A 16828-nucleotide genomic window follows, 5' to 3' on the forward strand; every position below is an offset into this window, starting at 1 on the left:
AAGTGCTAGCAGGTCACAGCCCTGTACAAGACACAGACATAGAAGCAAACCCTTCCCTGAGGCTAACTCCACTCAGACATAGAGCACACAGGGAAGCTTAGGGGAAGCCATTATTCTGGAGGTTTGGAGATACTTTCTGTGGGGAAAAGGCATGAGCCAAATTCCACCCTCATTTATACTCATGCAAATGAGAATTATCACCACCCATGACAGTGATCTTTGGCTCAGTCCTCCAGGGAAGACCATACGAGCTGGCTAGCTCATTATGCAATGCACACAGCATAGTCATAGCCGCAAGAAAAAGTAGCAGATACAAACACAATGGAACTTGACATTTTAGGCTCTTCTCATTTATTTTCTGTTTGGCAAAGAATCTAAACTTTGGTTTATTAGAACATGCTAGAAAATGGAAGCTTGAACCTTGATGTTGGTAGCTGTTTTCATTGCATGTAGCTTTAACAATGAAACGGAAGCTACTAATCTCTACCCTATGCTTTGCAGAAAACCAACTGCTGTGGAAAACAGCAACCACAGCTCAGCTCAGCTACCTCAAGGTGTGAACTTCAACAATTAGCTGGACTATTTTAAGGCTGAAATATTAAGAAATAAAATCTTTAAAGTGAACATTTTGAACATGTCCAAGCACATTTGATACAACTAAATATGGATTCAATCCAACTCAAAGGGCCAAATCCATCTTTAGTGGAGGAGTCAAAAAAGGGTGAGACTTAGATTCCCAATTATTTTTTATTGCCTATATATATTTTATAAAGGGTATAAATCATCATGCTTCAGGGCAGAAGCCTGCATTACCTGACAGGGGTTAGGAAGTAATTTTCCCTATAGGCAGGTTTTTCTGGTAAGGAGCTCTTGTATTTATCTCTGAAGCATCTGGACCTGGTCACTGCCATAGACAAGACACTAAATTAGCTGAACAAATTTTGAACCAAGTTACAAAATAAGAAATACCTTGTCCTCCTACCCACTTCCTCTTTGTACTGTGAGCTGAGTCCTGCAGTGTGCATAATGCCCATGGTACTTGCTGAAAACGCATACAGCCCTGCCAGGAGAACACACGCAGCCCAAAGGAGAGCGAGTGGCGGGATGGTTCATTTGGATGTTGAGGGAGGGAAGCAACTTTAATTTCCAGAAGGGAAAGCTAGCCCCCAGCCAGCATCAGCCACTTTTCGGTCTGTCCTGGAGACCTGCTGGTGCCCTAGTATAGAGGAGGTTGCTGATTCTTTGCCCCACTGCAGTCTCTCCCCCATGGGTTTTCCCTTGATGGTGCTGTAGGTGCCCACATACTTTATCCTCTAGGATCTTGTAGTTGCAGTTTATGTGACACGCTTAACAGAAGAGTCCAGCAAATGCCTTTGATCAGGCACTACTAAAAGCTAATTATCAGTGGGTCCAATTGGGGCTCTGGGGGAGCCAGGGGAACAGATTTCAAGATATAACCAATCCAGTTATTGAAGTTAGGAAATCAGTAGTATCCATTCAAAATTTGGTATTTCTAGCTCTTATCATTTCGGAGATCTTCCGTTTTGGAGATCTTTCAGAATTATCAGTGGGCCCAATTGGGGTTCTGGGGGAACCAATTTTGAGATATAACCAATCCAGTTATTTAAATTAGGAAATCAGTAGTATCTGTGCAAAATTTGGTGTTTCTAGCTTTTACTGTTTCAGAGATCTTTAGGGACAAACAAACACCCTCTTCCCCTCCCCCACACACAAACAAATTTTCAAAAATATGAATAAGATAACCAAGTAAGGAAAGCAAAACCCAAGGCCCATGAGTGAGGGGGGCTGATAGCCCGAGTCCTGCCACTGAGTGGGCTCCAGCTCCTACAATGAGGGCTAACAGCAACAGCTCCATTCCCTACTGCAGATGTGACAGCTGACAGTTCCCGCCCCTGCCACAGCAACAGGGTCTGCAGCTGAAGAGGTCATGGATATTCATTAAAGTCACAGAATATGTGATCTCTCTGGCTACATCTACACTGCATGGCTATTTTAAAAAAAAGCTATTCCAGAGTAGTTATTCTGATATAGATTATTTCAAAATAGCACGTCTACGCTGCAGGGAAGTCTCAAAATTAGTCCGAGGCAGGCTTCCCTAATGTAGATGTGCTATCTCAATTTAGAGCCCCAGGAGGCACTGGGGAAGAATAACTTAGCATGACTGGTGAGGGGCTATTTTGAAATAGCAGCAGTGCAGCATCTTCACACGCCTTATTTTGAAATAGTTATTTTGGAATAGGCAGTATTCCTCATAGAATGAGGTTTACAGATTTTGGAATAAGCTGTCTAATATTTTGAAATTATTTTGAAATAACAGGATGGCTGTGTAGACACTCACATTGTTATTTTGAAATAACGCTAGTTATCTTGAAATAATGATGCAGTGTAGATGTGTCCATTGACTAAATTCTATCTTTAATAATCAAGAGAATAAATAATTACAAATAGGTATAAAAATGGATTGCTGTGTGTCTGAGTTAATTACAATTCAAGATTGTGAAATAGCAAGATCAGTTACAATTATATACTCAAAGATTATTAATTAGAATAATAGAATCATAGAATCCTAGGGCTGGAAGAGACCTCTGGAGGTCATCGAGTCCAGCCCCCTGCCCAAAGCAGGACCAACTCGAACTAAATCATCCCAGCCATGGCTCTGTCAAGCCAGGACTTAAAAACCTCTAGGGATGGATAGATTCCACCACCTCCCTAGGTAACACATTCCAGTGCTTCACCACCCTCCTAGGGAAATAGCTTTTCCTATTGTTTGCTAAAAAACAAACAAAAAACCTTTTTGCCAAAAGAAGCTTACATTATGGTATTATTTCTATAAATTCTCAGTTACCTGATTTATGTGTGAAGCCATAGTTATTTACAACTCATATGATTAACAAGATCATATATTTTAGTGGGCCTTTCTTCCCCTGTCATTTCTGTGACAATTAGTCCTCCTAGGTTTCCTAGGTTTTTATGTACAAAATGGACAGTTTTCCAGACTATCTAGATTCTAGATTTCTGTGGACATAGAGGCACTGAGAATTATTAAATAAATTCTAACACATAGAATTCCTGAATGGGGTTACTTAGTGATCAAGAACCAGTGATCTGAGCTTAAGAACTGAACAGACTCTTTGTTAACATTTGAAAGATCCTAAAAATAGTTAATATAAAAATAAATCAAATATATAAACAGTAAAGTATTACAGTAGTAGGTTAATATTAAACAGTTACTACAAACGAATAACTACAAATACATCTAGGCTGGAAATTTGGTTTCTAGCCATCAGAAATGTGAGGTTCTAGAACAGCCTTCCCATAGGAGCTGAAGGAGCAAAAAAGTTACCTGCTTTTAAGATACTTTTAAAAATAGAATTATATAAATGTGGAGAATGGGGTTGACATAGCAATAATGGAAAAATTATGAATCCTTGAGACTCCAAAACAGTTAAAACTAACTGAAATTTTGTGGTTGGTTTTATTTGAAGGCAGTGGTTTTTTTTGAGGGGGGGAGGGTTGACTGATCACTTTTTGTCATTATTTTCATAACTGACAATTCTTGTTGTACTTCAGGAAATTCCACAGTGACCTTCCCTCTTTCAGAATGGCTGCTGTCTCCTAGGGTACATCTAGACTACATCCCTCTTTCGACAGAGGAATGTAAATTAGACACTTTGAAATGGCAAATGAAGCTGGGATTTGAATTTCCTGCACTTCATTTGCATATTCACGTCATGGCGCTCTTTTGAAAAAGCTCTATTTCAAAAGTGAAACCGCAGTCTAGATGCGGTTCTTTCAAAAATATAATCCTTTTTTGAAAGATCCTATAAGCCTCAAACGCAAGAAACCCCTATGGGAAAAAGCACAGGTGCTCTGATGGCCATTCTGTGACTGGGCCATCAGAACTTTTTTGTGCAAGAGCGTCTATGGCAGTGTGGATGCTCTCTTGCACAAAAGCACAACTGCAAGGTCAAGGTTTGGTTGTTCCAGAAAATGGGAAATGCCAGGAATGGAACAGTTTTCCATAACATGCAAAGAGAGGGGCTACTGTTCTGAGGAACACAATATAAGAGTGGCCACTGAGGGCAGCGAATGCACATGGGAGAGCTATCCTGCAGAGAGACCACTCAGAGCAATCACACCAACAAGAGAGTGGTCAGCAGGGCTGGGGCTCCACCATTCTGCCAGCCACCAGACTGGGTAAGTAGTCCCCCTGCCCCAAAAATTCCCCCTATCCCAGCTCTTGGTCACAGCGCCAGAGGAGGGGAAAGAAAAGGCTCCCTGGTGGCCAGTATGGGAGCTTGGGGAAGACAAAAGGCCCCTTACAGCTGGGCAGACTGGGGCAGGTGTGGAGACAGAAAGCCCTTGGTGGCTAGGAGGTTGGAGGGGAGGGAGACAGCCCATGCTGGCAGATGGGGCTGTGGGGGGAAGAAAAGGCTTATGCCGGACGGGGGGCTGGAGAGGAAGAAAAGGCCCTGTTGGCCAGGTTGGGGAGAGAAAGCCCCACCGGATGGACCCCCCTGTCCTGAACGTCTCCTCACCTCCTAACCCTCACTCTCACCCCCAGCATCCTGCCCTGCCCCCCATATCCTCAAGGTAGTGCCCTGACTCCTGCACTCCCCACAACACCAATCTTCTGCCCTGAAGGACTCAGGCAATGCCAGATAAGTCTTCTAGTCCAACAGATATCTAGGAAGTTTAAGTCTCCCATAATCACACAATTCGCAGTAGTGTGTATTTGATTAAAAATATTAAAGAGGTCTCTCTTCATATCCCAATGACTTTGGGGGTCTGTAGCCCCAAGCTCTAGCCCAGAGGAGATTCTTATAACTTTCTTCCCTAAAGGTATTTTGTCCCAAACAGCCTCCGTCTAATCCATTCCATCACTTTTTGTTTCTTTACAGTCTACCACATGATTAATGTACAATGCTATTCCACCAGATTTACCTTTATATCTCTCTTTCCTGAACAGCACATACCATTCAATACCTATATTCCAGTCATGAATACTTTTCCACTGTGGTTCTGTTATGCCTATCTTACCTGGTTTCACTTCCTGCACTAACAGAGCTACTTCCTCTATTTATTTACTCAGATTCCCTGCACTGGTATATGCAAACATGTTAAGTTGTTTTTTCTTGGCTTCACCCATATTCCTCACCTGACTAAGTACAGTCATTCTACTGTGAGTATCACCTATCTGACTGATAGCTTCATTGTTACTAGCACGATATTTCCTCTAAATGTCATTCTTCTACCTACTGCTGTTTCTTTCTCTATTGCTGTATTATCTCTTTCTTGATTTTCCTCCAAGTCAATATTAGAATTGGATCTGGAGACTACCTGACCATCTCCCAACCATTTTCCCCAAATTTGTAGTTTCAACTTTTTTTAATCAGCTGTGCCAACTTCTGTCCCAGAAGTCTATTTCCCTCCCTTCTCAGGTAGAGTCCATCCCATTGGAACAATTCCCTTTCCATTAATGCCTTTCCTCCCAGTGGTCAAACATCCTAAAACTCTCTTCAAAATACCACTCCCTGAGCCATCTGTTAATCATCATAATCTTGTAATGCCTTTATTCTCCTCTAGGGACTGGTAGAATCCCACAGAAGAGCATCTGAGTCTCCATTTCGTTAAGCTTCTTTCCCAGCATAACATCTTCTCTTTTGGTACATCCCAGGTAGGCTCTAGCGGTATCATTTGTTCCCACATGATGAACAATCAGCAGATTCTCTCCTACTCCCATTAGGCTCTTCTTCAGACTCAGGTTCTCGTAGACAACACCCTTCTGTTCTCCAAATCAGCTGTAGTGACAGATTTGCCTGTTCTTCTTAGTAAGACATCACATAGGGTACGTCTACACTAGCCCCCTAGTTCGAACTAGGGAGGCTAATGAGGGTGACTGAAATTGCTAATGAAGTGCGGGATTTAAATATCCCGTGCTTGATTAGCATATTCCCGGCCGGTCACCATTTTGGAAACTGACTAGCCCGAAGTAACTGCCCACGTCTACGTGTGGAAGAAAAGCGGAATTCTAAGATAAACCCCTTAGTTCAAATTAATAGTTAAACCTCGTGGAATGAATTAGTTTGAATTAGTGCTGTAGTGTAGACATACCCTAAGGCTGTGTCTACACTGGACCCCTTTTCCGGAAAAGGGATGCAGATGAGACAAGTCGGAATTGCAAATGAAGCGGGGATTTAAATTTTCCCTGCTCCATTTGCATGAACATGGCTGCCGCTTTTTTCTGGCTCGGGGCTTTGCCGGAAAAAAGCACCAGTCTAGACGGGGATCTTTCAGAAACTAAAGCCTTTTCACAAAGGTCCCTTATTCCTGATTTTAAGAGGAATAAGGGACCTTTCGGAAAAGGCTTTATTTTCCGAAAGATCCCCGTCTAGACTGGCGCTTTTTTCTGGCAAAGCCCTGAGCCGGAAAAAAGCGACAGCCATGTTCATGCAAATGGAGCGGGGAAAATTTAAATCCCCGCTTCATTTGCAATTCCGACTTGTCTCATCTGCATCCCTTTTCTGGAAAAGGGGTCCAGTGTAGACACAGCCTAAGAGATTACAAACACACAGAGTACGTGTCCATCTTGCCCTGAGACTGTTGCCTCCAGAGGCGTGGCTAATAGGGGCCAGGGGTGTGGCTAATGGGGGTCAAAGAGTACATTTAAAAAAAATTCTTTGGGTGCACACCCTAATGAAATGGGCTGCGCACGCCTATGACGAGAAGCAGTGGAGCATGTAACAGCAGGGCTGGGTCCTAGAGAGCCGAATGCACTGCCTGCAGCACAGTCTGAGGGAAGGGGAGAGGGTAGGGGGTGGAAGAGCAAGTCAGGCATCGGGGCACCAGTTTAATAATCCCGCCTAGGGCACCATAATCCTAAGGACGGCCCTGATTATCCACAATGACTCCAAGCTCTCTCTCTTGAGTAGCTGTGGCCAAATTAATCCCCATCATATTACATGTATAGTTGGGATTATGTATTCCAATGGGCATTACTTTACATTTATCAACATTAAATTTCATTTGCCATTTTGTTACCCAATCACTTAGTTTGGTGAGATCTTTTTTGAAGCTCTTCACACTCTGCTTCAGTCTTAACTATCTTGAGAAGTTTAGTATCATCTGCAAATTTTGCCACCTCACTGTTTATCCCTTTCTCTAGATCATTTATAAATAAGTTGAGTAGGACTGGTCCCAGGATAGACCCATGGGGGACTGTACTAGTTATCGCTTTCCACTCAGAAAACTTACCGTTTATTCCTACCCTTTGTTTCCTGTCTTTTAACCAATTATCAATCCACGAAAGGACCTTTCCTCTTATCCCATAACAACTTACTTTACTTAAGAGCCTTTGGTGAGGGACCTTGTCAAGGGCTTTCTTGAAATCTAAGTACACTATATCCACTGAATCCCCCTTGTCCACATATAAGCTGGCCCCCTCAAAGAACTCTAGGGGTACGTCTAGACTACAGGCTTTTGTCGACAGAAGTTTTGTCGACGGATACTGTCGACAAAGCTTCTGTCGACAAAGAGCGTCTAGACTACATTCAGTTCTGTTGACAAAGCAGGCAGGGAAAAATGAGGAGTAACATTAGTTCGGACTAAGGACTTTAGTCCAAACTAACGCGTCCCGGCGCGCACTTCCTGTTTCGAATCAGCTGTGATTCAAACTAGCGCGCCAGCGAGATCATGTTAATGGAGTGTGTGATATTTAAATCCCCGCTTCATTAACTACTTCGGTTGTCTCCATTTGCATCTCTAGTTCGAACTAGGGATGCAGTGTAGACGTACCCCCCCAGCTTTCCCTGGTGGCCACTCTGGCCAACACCAGGGAAACTTGTCTGCCCCCCTCCTGGCCCCGGACCCCTTACAGGGGCACGGGCTGGCTACGGTGCCTGTGCCAGGTGCAAGCCTGCCAACACCCAGCCAGCAGACCCTGCACCTGGCACGGATCGAGCCACCCACCCGATGCCAGGCTGGCGGCTCCCGGGAGTTGCCCGGGACCGCAAGAGGCGGGCATCCGCATGGGCTAGTGCGGACATCGTGGACTTCGTCCATGACCTCCATACTAGGCACAGGAAAGTGGCCGTCTAGGGCAGGATAGCTGCCAGTCTGGCCACCCAGGAGCAGGTTTGCATGAAAATCAAGGTGGTCCACTGAGACCCCCGACCCTGATCCCTGAGCTTACAATGGCCGTACTGGGTCAGACCAAAGGTCCATCTAGCCCAGTAGCCTGTCTGCCGACAGCGGCCAACCCTAGGGACCCTGGAGGGGATGGACCGAAGACAGTGACCAAGCCATTTGTCTCGTGCCATCCCTCTCCAGCCTGCCACAAACCTTGGTCAGGGACACGACTCCTACCCCCTGGCTAATAGCACTCCATGGACCCAACCTCCATGACTTGATCTCACTTCCCTTTAAACTCTGTTCTAGTTGTAGCCTTCACAGCCTCCTGCAGCAAGGAGTTCCACAGGTTGACTCTTTGCTTTGTGAAGAAGAACTTTCTGTTACTAGTTTGAAGCCTGCTACCCATTCCTTTCCTTTGGTGTCCTCTAGTCCTTCTATTACGGAAACTAATGAAGAACTTTTCTGTATGCACCCTCTCCACCCAACTCCTGCTTTTAGAGACCTCTATCCTGTCCCCCCTCAGTCTCCTCTTTTCTAAGCTGAAAAGTCCCAGTCTCTTTAGCCTCTCTTCATATGGGACCTGTTCCCAACCCCTCATCATTGTAGTTGCCCTCCCCTCTCCCACCCTCTCTCTTCCCCTCTCCCACCTCCTTTTCCCAGTCTCCGCCAGTTTTGTTCAATAAAGACAGATTCCATTTTTGAACACAATTGTCCTTTATTTTGTACATCAAGAAGAGGGGCTAGGGAAGGGTAAGTGGAAGGAGGTGAGGGAGGAATGGGGTACGCGCCCTCGATGGGGAGGACTGGACTGGCTCTGTGGGCTTCTGGGGGTGGAAGCTCTCCTGCAGCCCCCCAATTGCCCCCTCTCCCCAGATGGCAGCCTGTGGCAAGTGCAGCTGGTCTGATGGCCGAGTGCTGTGATGTGCCCAGTGTGGGTACTCCAGGCACTCCAAGCCAGGACTGCTTTGCAAGTGGGGCACCCCTGAGAACTGTCTGTCTGGGGTGGGGGTCGGGTCCCTTTAAGCACAGCCCTCGGCTATCCTGAGACAGCATCTCCACACTCTAAGTCCTCCTCTTATGCCCTGCCGGCACTGCTTCCGGCCATCCTTAACCCCGGTTCAGGGTCCACTTAATGTGGACATGCTAGTTCGAATTAGCAAAACGCTAATTCGAACTAGTTTTTTAGTCTGGATCCGTTAGTTCGTATTAGCTTAGTTCGAATTAACTAATTCAAACTAAGTTAGTTCGAATTAACATTGCAGTGTAGACGTACCCTCTCTGATTAGCACTGTTCCTTTTGCTTTCCTTCTGACCCTGGTGTTCAGCTGCTCAAACTCCCTGGCCAGGCATTTTGCCTCAGCCCCCCACCTTGCCAGAAAAATCTCCCCCTTATTCTTGCACATGTTGTGGAGCACACAACAGGCCGCCACCACAAAATGGATGTTGCATTCACTAGGTCTAGGCGGGTCAGAAGATTCCTGAATCTCCCCCTTAAACATCCGAACACACATTCCACCACCATTCTGTGCCTGCTTAACCTGTTACTGAGTTTCTCCTTGCTGGGGTCTAGGCTGCCCGTGTAGGATTTCATGAGCCAGGGGAGCAAGGAGTAGGTTGGGTCACCCAGGGATGACGACAGGCATGTTTACTTTTCTGACTCTGATTGTGCTGTCTGGAAAAAAGTGCAGGCGTGCATCTTTCAGAGGAGCCAGGAATTCTGAAAGGTATGGACGTCATGCACCTGTCCTGACCAGCCCATGTTGATGTCTGTGCAGCTGCCCATGTGATCTACATGTGCCTGCAGCACATGGAGAAGTACTCCATGTACGAGCATGGTGGTTGGGTGCCCAGACGGGGAGTGTATTCCATCTATGGCACCCTTACAGTTAGGAAAGCCCATGACAGCAAAGCCCTCCACGCTGATGTCCACGTTCCCCAGAGTCACGACCCTCCATAGCAACACATGGTTGAAGGCTGTGATGTAGTGGGGGTGCTGTCTATGTTTGTAATCCTGTGTTCACTGTATTGTGTTGTGTGTAATTCCTGATGACTCCTTCCAGGTGTGTATTGGGCCCAGACACCAGAGGGCCAGACACAGGAGATCACAACCCCTGCTCCGGAAGGGAGATAGGATAGGTGGGGCTGCACCAGGGTGCGGGGGTAGGGCCAGTGAGAAGGGTCAGTCTCGTCTGGGCTACGAAGAGAGAGGAGGCTTCGAGCAGAAAGGGGGGTGGAAGACCTGGGGGCTTTTCCTCCCCAGAGGAATAATGCTGCCTGCTCTCAGGCCTGTGCTAGCATCAATCCTATACTATGCTGTGTCCCCATGAACCAATACAACTTTCTGTTCTACCTGCCGGCTGAGAATCACATCTGGCTGTGGATGTGAGTGCAGGGTTGGGGATCCCCTGACACTCCATGACAGTGGTAGCAGAGGATGGTTGGCCTGCACCCCATGGATGGAGCATCCAGCAGTAAGTGACTGGAGCTCAGTAGAAGGAAGGGGGCTTCCAAGAGCCAGGTGAGCTGGAGTCAGTGAGAAATGGTTCCAGGAAGTGGAGGGGCAGGCAGCTTAACCGAAGTGGGGCCTTGGAGGAGTGTTCCCCAGGATGGGGAGTGGTGCTCAAGGAGGTTGGCACACTGAAGGGTTCTTCCTGGGACTTGTGAGGAGCTGCAGCATCGGCCGGTGAGTGTGCACCCCAGGGAACAGCGGGAAGATGACCTACAACTCATTCCTTAAGGCAGGCATTGTGAAATTGTCCAAGGAGAGAAATTGTCCATGGGGAAATTCACCAAGGCCCAGCTAGTTGCCCGGCTGGAAGAGAATGATCGTTCCAGGGGGGAGGGGGATTCTGTCCCGGTTGGGAGCAGCCAGACACCCCTTGAGAGCATTTCAGGCTCTGAGTCAGGCGAGAGGGCTGGAGTCCTCTAGACAGAAACAGTGCCCACCAGGCCGCACTTGGCCAGCAGCAGGGGCAGGGTCCCCCTTGGCAGATCTGTGATGGCTGGAAATTGAGCGATGGGTAAAGGAATTGGAGGCACAAGATAAAGAGCAGCAGGACTGGGAGAAAGAGCGGCAGGAATGGGCGAAGGAGTGTGAGGGCCCTAGGAAACTGCGGCAGCATGAGCAGGCCATGGTGGAGCTGAGAAAGTGCAGGTCATTTTGAGAGGTTCATGTTGTTCCAGTGTAAGGACATGGGAGACCTGGATGGATTCCTTAATTCCTTTGAGCGAGCTGCATCAGGTCCTCCCCAGCTGACTGGCTCCAGCAGCTTACCACCTTCCTGGATAAGAAGGCTGCAGGGGTGCTCGGCCAGCTGGAGGGGCTGCAGCAGGGGACTACAAATGGGTCGAACAAGCCCTGCTGCACAAGTTCGGGCTGACCCCTGAAGTGTACAGGAAAAAGTTCCAGGGGGTGCAGAAGGGCCCTGAGGAGACCAACATAGCTCTGGCCTCCCACCTGCCTAATACAATGCTTCCACAAGTGGGTGTTCGGGGCTCAGGCCTGCCCTCAGAGGCCTGGTTAAGATGAGGTCCTGGAACGGTTCTATGACATGTGCTCAGCCAACCTGAGGCTGTGGCTGAAGGACAGGAAGCTGGAGGACCCACACAGTGCAGGGAAGCTGGCTGATGAGTTCACAGACAGCTAGTCCGGGTGTGAAAGGGAATCACGGAGAGACCAGTTCTTGGCTGTGTAACTGGGGGGAAGTGCTTACAGGGCGGGTCCAGAATGGGGGTGCCAGCAATCTTCCTCCCAGAGGACTAGGCAGTTCCTAGGCAGACCAGGTGGCCCGAGGGGATCCACGGGACCTGACCTGCCATTACTCTAGGTAAAAGGGCCACAAGCGGGCTCAATGCCCCAAAACTCCGGACAGCCTTCAAAACCTGAGACTTTCCAGCGTTAACTGGGTGGCGTTAACTGGGTGGGGCTGGAGGAGGAACAGGCTACCCCAGGAGCAGCGGCAGACTTCAGCTTAGGTGTGGGAGGCTGCTCAGGCCCCTTCCTCCAGGAGACCTGACTCTCCAGAGGCAGGTTCCTCCATGTACCAGGTAGTGGCAGGGCGGCCCCTTAGGCGCAAGTGCCTTATGGCCCTGGAGGTGGATGGCAGGAAGGTCATGGGCTCCTAGGACACTGGGGTGGAGGTGATGCTGGCTTGTGGCTCAGACCAATATGGTGCCCAGCGCCCAGCTGACCCTGAGGGGTCAGGAGAAGGAGGAGGGGGACCCCTGGGCTTGCTGAGAGAGTTATGGGAGGGAGAAGCCTCCCCAGATGGAGAGTCGGGGGTAGAGGACGTCCTGGCTTTCCGGAAAAGGCTCGCTGAGATCATGGGCCGGGCCAAGGGAAGTGGAAGGGCTGGTACGACCCCAGTGCACGGGCCCGTGACTGTGCCACTGGAGGCTGGGGATAGTTCTTGTCCCCGTGCAGAAGAACAAGCAGTGAGCAGCCAGGGATGCCCCCCTCAAAGTCGTCCAGCAGCTGAACAAAGTGGAGACTGCTCCTGCAGGACGCCACCATGGCAGGCCCAACCTAAGAGGAGCACCAATGTCGCAGCTGATGCTTTATCCTGGCAGTGGGGATCCCAGGCCACTGGAGAAGTGACCCTGCTCAGTTCGGTCTCGAAGAGAGGAGAGATGTGATGTAATGGGGGTGCTGCCTTCTTTTGTAATTCTGTGTTCGCTCTTTGAATCATAGAATCATAGGGTTGAAGAGACCTCAGGAGGTCATCAAGTCCAGCCCCCCTGTCCTAGGCAGGACCAATCCTAACTAAATCATCCCGGCCAGGGCTTTGTCAAGCTGGGACTTAAAAACCTCTAGGGATGGAGATTCCACCACCTCCCTAGTAACCCATTCCAGTGCTTCACCACTCTCCTAGGGAAATAGTTTCTCCTAATATCCAACCTAGACCTCCCCCACTGTAACTTGAGCCCATTGCTCCTTGTTCTGCCATCTGTAACTACAGTGAACAGTCTCTATCTTCTTTGGAACCTCCCTTCAGGAAGTTGAAGGCTGCTATCAAATCCCCCCTGACTCTTCGCTTCTGCAGACTAAACAGACCCAAATCCCTCAGTCTCTCCTCATAGGTCATATGCTCCAGCCCCCTAATCATTTTGGTTGCTCTCCACTGGACTCTCTGTTGTATTGTGTTGTGTGTAATTCCTTCTTACTCACTTCAGATGTGTATTGGACCCAGACACATGCAGGCCAGACACAAGAGATCAAAACCCCTGGTCTGGAAGGGAGACAGAATAGGTGGGGCTGCACCAGGCTGGGTGGTAGGGCTGATGAGAAAAGTCAGTCTCGGCTAGGCTAGGAAGAGAGAGGAGGCTTGGAGCAGAAAGGGGGGTGAAGGACATGGGGGCCCTTCCCTCCCGAGTGGAATAATGGTGCCTGCTCTTGGTCTCTGTGTCAACACTGATTCTATGCTATGCTGTGTCCCTGTGAACCAATAAAATCTTTTGTTCTACCTGCCAGCTGTGAGTCACATCTGACTGCGGATGGGGGTGCAGGGTCAGGGAACCCCTGACGTGCCGTGACAATGGCCTTGGCTACTTGCACAAGCACAGCCCCAACTGTGGATTTCCCCACCCCGAACTGGTTCCTGACAGAGCGGTAGCTGTCTGGAGTAGTGAGATGCCAGAGGGAAATGGCCATGCACTCCTGCACATTGAAAGCGGGTCTCATGCAGGTGTCCTGTTGCCTCCGGGCAAGAGAGAGCCATGTGCAGAGCTTCAGGAAGGTAGCTTTGTGCATGTGGAAGTTCTGAAGTCTCTGCTAATCATTCCATCTCTGCATGACGATGCGGTCTCACCAGTCCAAGCTTGTCTCCCTCCGCCAGGAGCAGCATTTCACTGTGTCCAGGGGACTGAGTGGTGGGCATAGTAGCATGAGCACCAGGACTTGCCTGAGCAGGGCCTGTGGGCCACGCTGAGATTCATCCTCCTCGTCCTCCTGCTCCAAGTCCTCTTCCTGGTGGAGCAACATGCAGGCACTCTCAAAGTTCTGTACCATGAGGTGCAGCACAAGAGCCATGAGCATGGCAATGCTTTGCAGCACCTCTGGCTCCATGGTGGTAATGCTGTGGCATCCGCACAAAAAGACATGTGCCAACTGAGGGTTCTTTTAGTTCACACAACAGCCGTGAGTATAGGGGAGCGCCTCAGGGACGCAGCTGACAGGAGCCCCTGTAAGCACCTGCTGTGGATTTTGGGACCCAGAAGACAGCAGAAGCATAGGCTAGATTGCCACGCTTCCCATGGTGCTGCCTTATTCTCTGCGTACAGGGTAGGCTCCGTAAATGTGGATGCGCTGCCTCAGACAACATTCGATTCATGCCGGTAATGGGGACACAGCCCCTCGCCTTCTCCACTTCAGGTGCCCAGAATTCACCCATAGTAGATTCAAGCTTATCTCGTGGAGTAGACATTCCCTGGCAGATAACCCCAGAGGTGCAGGAACCAAATCCCCAAGCAGATCAAATCTCCCAACCACTGAAAAGATCTGAGACCCATCCTTGCTTTCCCTCTTTCTTGCCAGCACGTCCCCGCTCCGTCTGCCCCCGCTTCCTTCTGTCCACTCCTGTCTCTCCCCAGGCTCCCACTGTGCAACTCATTGTCCTCCCCAACCAAGTGTCCCCTGCCATGCCCATCAACAGAATTTGAACAAGTAAAAAACAAACAAATTGCCCCAGCTCAGGCCACTGCTCACCTGTGGGAACGTTCAGAAGGGCTCTGGCCTCCCTTATGCCTCCCGCAAGGAGGTTTACAGGATCTGTCGAGAAAGGCTTTCTTTCTCGACAGTTCCCCCTCTAAACTGCCACTTTTTGCTGACAACGTGCTGAGTCGGCAAAACGCGGTGGCCATTTTTATGCAAATTAGGCACGGGATATTTAAATCCCTGCCTCATTTGCAATGTCGACCTGCCTAATCTGCATCTCTCTGCCGACAGAAGGATGCAGTCTAGACAGACCCATGGCGAACTGCTCAAATGCAGGGCTTCTTACAGCCCCTGACTGGAGACCTTTCCTAAATAGACCACAAACCAGTCACTCCGAGCGCTTCAGCCGTCAATCTGGCCAGCAGGAAATCTCATGAGCAAAACCCCTCCGACACCTCAGCTCTCCCTGTGCCACAATCAGCCCTGGGCCTAACACACAGGTGAGGGGTTATAGAAGCCAATCTCAACTCCCCACAATGGGTTCTCCTGGTTCCAAAAGACCAGCCATGGTTCCCAGTCAATTTACACTTTGGATCTTACCCACAAGATCACGCTGGGCCAATCCTTTAGAATCTAAAATCTAAAGGTTTATTAATAAAAGAAAGAAAAAGTGGAGTGTAAGATTATTAAGAAGAATACATTACATACACCAATCACCAAGTTCTTGATGCAGGCTCTCAGCAGAACGGTTAAAAACTGCTAGCTTAAAAGTCTCTGGTGTACATCCTATGTCAAGACAGATCAACCATCCTTTCCAGCTCTCTGTCCCTCGCAAAGCTGCATCTGGGATCAGTGGCAGAACTGAAGACCAAATGGAGTCTGCCTCATGGCACTTTATTTCCATTCCTGGTATCTTCCAAGCTGGAGCAGGTCACATGGCCAAGTGACCTATTCCTGTGTCCCATGCCAGCAGCCATTAGATACTGACTGGTTTGCAGAATTCCAGATGCATTCCTCAGGTGTGTATTGGTCACCTTGAGAGCCATTGTCTTTAGGGATGTGCTTGTTAGCATAATCATTCACAGGACATTCCTGGCCCATTGATCTGTTTCAGACAGAGAACCTTCCAGCATAAGTACAGAGTACATATTTATAACTCCACATACAGTACATGAGTAGCATATTCAGAATCAGTAGAACATAATCTTTTATTTGACACCTCACATGTCCCCCTTTGTATAGTCTTTGGGGCAAACGCCCCCCTTCAGTGCAATGGTGACCTGTCTGATCCCCTTAAAATCCAGTAACATGACAGCAGGTAAGTATTATTATTTTCCCTTTTTTGGATGGAGAAACTGAGGCACAGGATAATTAAGTTCCTTATCTGCTTTTTTTTTAACATCAGTGGAAAAACTCCCTTTGAGACCAAGCCTTAAATGATGGGTCCAATGTCACACTAGAAGTCTGTGACAGGAAGACCATTAAGAAAACCCCAGATCTTCACATTTCTAGCAATGGGGAGCACAGGCCACTGGCTGCATTGAGGAAGGGAGATCACCCTGAAACCACCAATCACCTAGTACAGGAACTCAGCAGTGAGGCTGCACCTGAGCCTGACATAGTGCAAGGGCTGGCCCTGCCCCTCTGTACCAGGTGTGGCTGGGCAGGCTCACCCCTGCATGAGTGCCTCAGGGATCAGTTTTGGGGCCAATTTTATTTCATCTTTTTATTGCTGACCTTGGCACCAAAAGTGGAAGTGTTCTGATAAAATGTGTGCATGACACGAAGTTGGGAGCTATTGCCAATTCAGAAAAGGATCGGGATATCATACAGGAAGATCTGGATGATCTTCTAAATTGGAGTGATAGCAATAGGATGAAATTTAATAGTGAGATTAAATTCACTATTAGGGATTAATAACAAGAATTTTAGTTATAAGCTGGGGACACATCAGTTGGAAGTAACGGAGGAGGAGAAGGACCTCGGAGTCCTGGTTGATTATAGGATGACTATGAGCCGCCATTG

This window comes from Pelodiscus sinensis, chromosome 1 (genome assembly GCF_052426305.1).
Source record: "Pelodiscus sinensis isolate ZL-2025 chromosome 1, ASM5242630v1, whole genome shotgun sequence".
Taxonomy (NCBI): Eukaryota; Metazoa; Chordata; order Testudines; family Trionychidae; genus Pelodiscus; species Pelodiscus sinensis.